This window comes from Portunus trituberculatus, chromosome 18, assembly GCF_017591435.1.
Source record: "Portunus trituberculatus isolate SZX2019 chromosome 18, ASM1759143v1, whole genome shotgun sequence".
Taxonomy (NCBI): Eukaryota; Metazoa; Arthropoda; class Malacostraca; order Decapoda; family Portunidae; genus Portunus; species Portunus trituberculatus.
In genome coordinates this window covers 3,850,580-3,858,073 of record NC_059272.1, presented here as the reverse complement: position 1 = coordinate 3,858,073, position 7,494 = coordinate 3,850,580, and positions in this window count along the sequence as shown.

Sequence of the window (7,494 nt, the reverse complement as noted above, 5' to 3'; positions counted from 1 at the left end):
GAGGAGAGGTGCCAAGTCTAGTAATTTTAAATATTATAAATTCCCCAAGAATCTGCCATTTCGTCTCTCTCTCTCTCTCTCTCTCTCAAGTGAGAGGAGAGGTGATGCATGGTACAATAACTTTTTGATAGGTAGACTCACGAGAACATTATTGCCCCCACCAGCTGACTCAGTGACGTCATCCGGTCGTGTAAACAACTCCATATCTTCGAGTGAGTGTACACGTGTGGCAGAATTTGATCTTGGATTGTATGTTTCATGTGCCTTAATATTAATTTCTTATTGTTAGTATGGGCAAAGCTCGACCTTGTGCAGTGTATGGATGCACGCCTGCCAAGTCTAGTAATTTTAAATATTATAAATTCCCCAAGAACAAGACCATCGCAAGACAGTGGCTCCAAAAATGCTATCGTGCTGACACAGTAAACGTAAATAATGCCGTGATTTGTGAGCAACATTTTAGTTCCGCCCAAATTAAGCGCAATTTGAAATATGAGTTATTAGGTTCCCCAGTTCCAAGGAGTTGGAGGAATCTAAAAACTGAGGCAGTCCCTGATCAAAATCTGCCATTTCGTGGACACGATAATGGAAGTGGCCTTTCTGCAGAAAATACAGGTAAGGAAACTTAGATTTACTGGCTAAATCTGATCAGTTTCAACACTCCAAATTAGAAATTGCATAATCTGCTTTATGAACGAAATTAGTTCTACTAGTAGCCTAGATCTAGTCCATAATTTACAGGCTATGCCAGCCTTACAGGCTACTGACTGTACCATGGTACAATAACTTTTTGATGTCTCTCGTTATTGTACCATGGGTTTACACTCAAGAATAAAGTACCTATATGAAGTGTGAATAGTTTAGGGCCGATGCAAGCTAAAGGAATGGATTGCCACGTTTAAATAGCGGTATGCACTCACGGTCCATTCATATTACATGCATTTCAATGGCTTACGGTCCCCACTGAAATGCATTTAGTATGTGACAGCACCGTAAACAGAGCGTGACCGTCCCTGTATAGTGTGGATCGCCTTTAGACTCATACGTGCATTAGCCTTTAGCCTCTTGTAGTTTTATATGTAGAGAGAACAGTGAGGTGCTGAGGAAGACGACGAAGGTACATGAAGGCGAAGAGGATCAGAGGAAATCAATGTGCATTATGCAATTATGCATAATGTATATGGCTTAAAAAATCCACTAACAATGTTTTTGAGCCACATCTACTAGGCTATCTGACATGTCTTTATCCGTACAATATCTTGTCTATCGCTATGAAATATCATCAACATTCAATCACTAATGTGTATCATATTTAATTTTCAACTGCATAACTAATGGATCATGAAAAGAAAAAAGTTTTATATTAATTATTCATGATTTATTGAGTAGCAGACTATCGCGATCAGAGCTGGCTAGGCGAGTGGATGACGTCACAGAAACAGCGTTTCAGAAGACTTACCAAGTTACCAGTAGGGCTGTGAGTTCAAGACTCTCGTGCGTCTACCTGTCTCGTTATTGTACCATGAGGGGATGGATCTCTCTCTCTCTCTCTCTCTCTCTCTCTCTCTCTCTCTCTCTCTCTCTCTCTCTCTCTCTCTCTCTCGTTTGATCTTTTTTCATGCATTTTAACTATTTTCTTTAATTCTTTCATCCTGTACTACTACTACTACTACTACTACTACTACTACTACTACTACTACTACTACTACTACTACTACGACTACTACTACCATTACCACCACCACCACCACCTTCAAAAACTTACATGCCAGAAATTCTTGACCTCTCCCCCTCACTTACCCTCTCCGTGACCCCTTGACCCTCCACCTCCTTCCCCTCGCCCTCCCCTCTCCCCTTCCCCAGTGGTCAGCGCGGCGCCTTGTCACCTGAGTCGCTGCCCAGGTGCCACGCGGGGAGGTGTGACCCGGTGAAGTGAAGGGCACTGTGCCACTACTGCTACTACTACTACTACTACTACTACTACTACTACTACTACTACTACTACTACTACTACTACTACTACTACTACTACTACTACTACTACTACTACTACTACTACTACTACTACTACTACTACTACTACTACTACTACTACTACTACTACTACTACTACTACTGCTACTACTACTACTACTACTACTACTACTACTACTACTACTACTACTACTACTACTACTACTACTACTACTACTACTACTACTACTACGATTTCTTTACAATGAATGCTAAATGCCAGGCTTTATATTTTATATCTATTCGAGAGAGAGAGAGAGAGAGAGAGAGAGAGAGAGAGAGAGAGAGAGAGAGAGAGAGAGAGAGAGAGTGTGTGTGTGTGCCCAAAGCAGTAAGAAAGAATATCACTCCCCAAAACAACTCCTCCTCCTCCTCCTCCTCCTCCTCCTCCTCCTCTCCTCCTCTTCCTCCTCCTTCTCCTCCACCTCCTCCTCTTCCTCCTCCTCTTCCTTGCTGCAAAATACCTCCTCCTCCTCCTTTCCCCTCCTCCTCCTCCTCCTCCTCCTCCTCCTCCTCCTCCTCCTCCTCCTCCTCCTCCTCCTCCTCCTCCTCCTCGTGCCCATTTATCTATTAACCTACCACCTCTCTTAAGTCTCCCTCCTTTCTCCTCCCCTCCTCTCCCTGCTCTCCTCCTCTCCTCCTCCTTCCCCCCCTCTCACTCGTTTGTTTATCAGCCTCGCCATCTTCCGGGGCACGTGGCGGTCCGTCCCTCCCCATCCCTCTCTCCATCCCTCTCTCCCCCCTCTCACCTCCTCTCCCCCTCTCTCTCTCCCTCTCATTATCAGATCAGAACCTCCTTAGTGTGTGTGTGTGTGTGTGTGTGTGTGTGTGTGTTTTGCAGTCTGCCCCTCTCTCTCTCTCTCTCTCTCTCTCTCTCTCTCTCTCTCTCTCTCTCTCTCTCTCTCTCTCTCTCATTGGTCCTGTGTTGTTTTCAAGGCACACACAACTATAGAGTAATTTTATCTCTTTATTTTTATTCTATCTATCTATTTTCTTTATTTTTATTTATCTATTCTTTTTTTATCTTTTATTCTATTTATTTATCTAATTTTATCCTCATTTATTTATTTATTTATTTATTTATTTATTTATTTATTTATTTATTTATTTATTTATTTATTTATTTTTTTTTTTTTTTTTGTCTCGTGTAAATGTGATGATGCGAAGGGCGGCAGGTGTGAAGTCAGGGCGCGTGTTGAGCATTAGATATTTGAGGTGAGTTTTATGTCACATGTTGGTGTTGTGGTGGTTTGCATCATTTCATTTTCCTTTCGTTTTCTGCAGTGAAGTCTACGAATTGAAAAAAAAGATGGGAAATGAAGTCTTTTTTTATGTAAGATGGGAAATCTGCCAAGGACAACAAAATGGTTAAAAAAAAGGCCTACTGAGGTGCCAGTCCCTAAATGAAGCACAAAGAGAGTTGATTTCTTGGCTGGTGTAGAAGTCATTTTTTCCTCTTTTTTCAATTCTTTTTTCCCTGGCTGGTATAGAAGTCATTTTTTCCTTTTTTTTATTTAAATTTCCCTGGCTGGTATAGAAGTCATTTTTTTTTTTTCAATTCTAATTTCCATGGCTGGTATAGAAGTCTTTTTTTTCCTTTTTCCCAATTCTAAATCTCGAGTGAAAAATGTATGTCTGGCTTGTATGAAAAGAGTGATGTATTTCTGTCCACCAATGTTTTTTTTTTTTCTCTTTCTTTTTTTTCAATTCTAATTTTGGAGCAGTTTTAATTATCGAATGAAGAATGTATGTATGGATAGTATGAAAGAGTGAAGTATTTCTGTTCAATTATTAAGTTTTCTCTTTTCTTTTTTTTTCAATTGTAAGTCTCGAGTGAAGAATGTGTGAAAAGAGTAATGTCTCTCTGTCCACTAATCATGTTTCTTTTTTTCTTTTCTTTTTTCATCCAATTCTAAACCTCGAGTGAAAAGAGTACCTAAGTATGAAAAGAGTAATGCATATCTGTCCACTAATCGTGTTTCCATTGTATTACGTGGATCTATGCACTTTTTTCCATTTTCTTTCATTTTTTCCCTACGATTTACAATTATAGGGAAGTTTCAAGACATTTGTCCCTTTCTTTCTGTTGACCTGTAAGGGGACTGGCAATTAAGTGGGCAGTGAGGCAAGGGCGCCCTTCACAAGCTGGATAAGGGAAGGGAATGGGGAGGAGCGGGAAGGGAGGGAAGGTGGAAACGTCTGTGTGTGTGTGTGTGTGTGTGTGTGTGTGTGTGTGTGTGTGTGTGTGTGTGTGTGTGTGTGTGTGTGTGTGTTGCCCTTGGCCGGTTTCCCCTCTTGCATAAAAAAAAAAAAATGTATTAGTTCAAAAGGAAACAGGAATGAAATATGAAGAGAGTAATACTAGTGAAGATGAAGACGATTTCTTATTCATTCATTTATTTATTTATTTATTTATTTTAGACAAGATAGTGTAAGGAAAACAAGATAGAATTAAAGGAAGGGCCTGGGGTTGGGGGAGGAGGAGGGTGTTGTTGTTGTTGCTGTTAGTGAGCCGAGCTAGAAAAATAAACGAAGCAGGATGAAATAAATGAAGAGTATAAAATAAGTGAATATTCTACATACACTTTTAAACTGTGCGAGATTTGAAAAAGAAAGAGCAAATGTGAAAATAGAATATAGTAAGGAAAACAAGATAGAACTAAGGAAAGGACCTGGGAGGGGGGGGGGGTGCTGTTGTTGCTGTTAGTAAAAGATGGGAAGGAAACATTTAGAGATTAATTTTGTGTATGAGAGGGAAATAGAATAAGGAAAATACTCGACAAAGAAAGCGAGGAAAGGTAGAATGAGGGGAACAAGGAGTGAAGGGAAAAATTACTAAAGAGGAAATTTCAATGGGTCAGCTTTACCACGTGCGAGGGAAAGATCAAATAAAATAAGGGAAAAATATACTCGACATAAACGAGGAAAATTTTTAAGGCAAGGTAATATTCTGAAGGAAACAAGAAGTGAAGGGAAAAAAATATTAGAGAGGAAATTTAATGGTGGTCAACTTTACATATGAGGGAAAAATTAAATGAAATAAGGAAAATTACTTGACAAAAACAAGGACATTTTTTTAGGAAATCTAGTATGAGGGAAACAAGAAGTGAAAGGAAAAATACTAATAGGGAAACTTGAAGGAATTAACTCATACATAAAAAGGAAAAAAAATGACAAGGGAAATATATAGGAAATGATGGAAAAATTTACGAAAGTTAGCATGAGGGGAACAAAGAGTGAAGGAAAAAATAATAAGAGGGAAAATTCAAGGGGTCAACTTTATGTATGAGGGGAAAAATATCATAATGAAAACACTTGGAAAAAAAATAAGGAAATGTGAGGGGAAACAAGGAGTCAGTATGAGGGGAACAAGGAGTGATGGAAATACTATAGAAAACAGAGGAAACATCAGAGGGAGGGGGAAACTTTACATAAGAGAGGGGAAAAAACATGAGCAAAAATACTTATAAAAAGAGGAAATTTATTAGGAAAGCTAGTAGTATTAGGAAAACAAAGTGAAGAAATGAGAAGAAAACTTTATAAAAAATAGAGAGAAAGGAAAGTTTAAGGTTTGGTATAAAAAAAAGAGAATAATTAATTTTCTATAAGAGGAAAAAAGAAATAAAAAAAACACGACAATAACGAAGAAAAAGATAGAAAAAAAAGAATAAAAAGGAAGAAAAGAGAAAAATAATAATAAGAACGTGATATTACGATAACGAGAGGGAAAAAAACGTGAAGGAAAAAAACTTCACGTGAGGGAAAAATATAAGAAAAAATAAAGAAAACTAGGAAAAACTTTGAATATGAGGGGAAAAATCTTCACACGAGGAAAAATATAAGAAAATAATAGAAAAAACAAAGAAAACTAGGAAAACTTTGAATATGAGGGGAAAAATACGAGGGAAAATAAAAAGGAGTGAGGGAAAAAACAATACCAGAAAAATAAGAAAAAATATGAGGGGAAAATTACGAGGGAAATAAAAATCAAGCGAGGGGAAAAACAATACCAGAAAAATAAGGAAAAATATGAGGGGAAAATAACGAGAGAAACAAAAGGAGTGAGGGAAAAATAATATCAGAAAAATAAGGAAATTTATGAGGGGAAAATTACGAGGGAAACAAAAATGGAGCGAGGAAAAACAATATCAGAAAAATAAGGAAAAAATGTGAGGGGAAAATTACGAGGGAAACGAAAATGAAGCGAGAGGAAAAAAAATACCAGAAAAATAGGGAAAAATAAGAGGGGAAAATTACGAGGGAAACAAAAATGGAGCGAGGGGAAAAATTACCAGAAAATAAAGAAATAACTATAAAGGAAAATTTTACACCAAGGAAAACAAAAAAATTATCAGAAAAACAAGAAAACATTTAGAAAAACCAGAGAGAGAGAGAGAGAGAGAGAGAGAGAGAGAGAGAGAGAGATAAGACAAGAAAGTTTAGAATAGTGATAAAGAGGGACGGTGGAGAGGAGTGAGGGGAGGGAGGGTAGGAGGAGAAAGAGGGGAGAAGGGAGAGTGATGGGGGGAAGGGTAGGAGGTGATGGGGGAGGGAGGGATAGGATGATGGGTTGAAGGACTGACAGTAATGGGAGTGCGTCGTGATGGGTAAGGGAAGAGTACTGATGGGGGGAGAGGGGAAGGGGAAGGGGAGGGGGTGAAGGGGGAGTGCTCCTCTTATTGTTGAGGGGCAGTGAGGCAAGGGCGCCCTTCACAAGCTGGCTAAGGGAAGGGGATGGGGAGGAGCGGGGAGGGAAAAGGAGGAGGCGCTAAGGTCTGTGTGTGTGTGTGTGTGTGTGTGTGTGTGTGTGTGTGTGTGTGTGTGTGTGTGTGTGTGTGTGTGTGTGTGTGTGTTACTATTGCTGTAGTCTCGTGCGCTGTACCAGAGAGAGAGAGAGAGAGAGAGAGAGAGGTAAACAGGCGGTTGCTTAATAGACAGAAGGAATATAGAGCCGTCAAGGTAATGGGAGGAGGAGGAGGAGGAGGAGGAGGAGGAGGTAGCGGTGGTCGTGGTGTTGTGTGCTAATGGTGAATATATAGAGTTAAGCTGAAAATGAGGAGGAAGAAATAGGAGGAAGAAAAACAGGAAGAGGAGGAGAGGGTGGAAGAGAAATAAATGAGAAAAAGATGAAAATTGGGAAAGAAAGAATATGTGGAAAGAATGAAGAAGAAGAATTAAGGAGAAGAAATGAGGGAGAGAAATAGATATGAAAAGAGTAAATGAAAGGAGAAAAGAAAGAGAGAGAGAGAGAGAGAGAGAGAGAGAGAGAGAGAGAGAGAGAGAGAGAGAGAGAGAGAGAGAGAGAGAGAGAGAGAGAGAGAGAGAGAAAGAAACAGAGGGAGAAACAGAAACAGAGAAACCAAACAACCAACAGCGAGACACACACACACACACACACACACACACACACACACACACACACACACACACACACACACACACACACACACACACACACACAGAATACACCCTTAAACATTT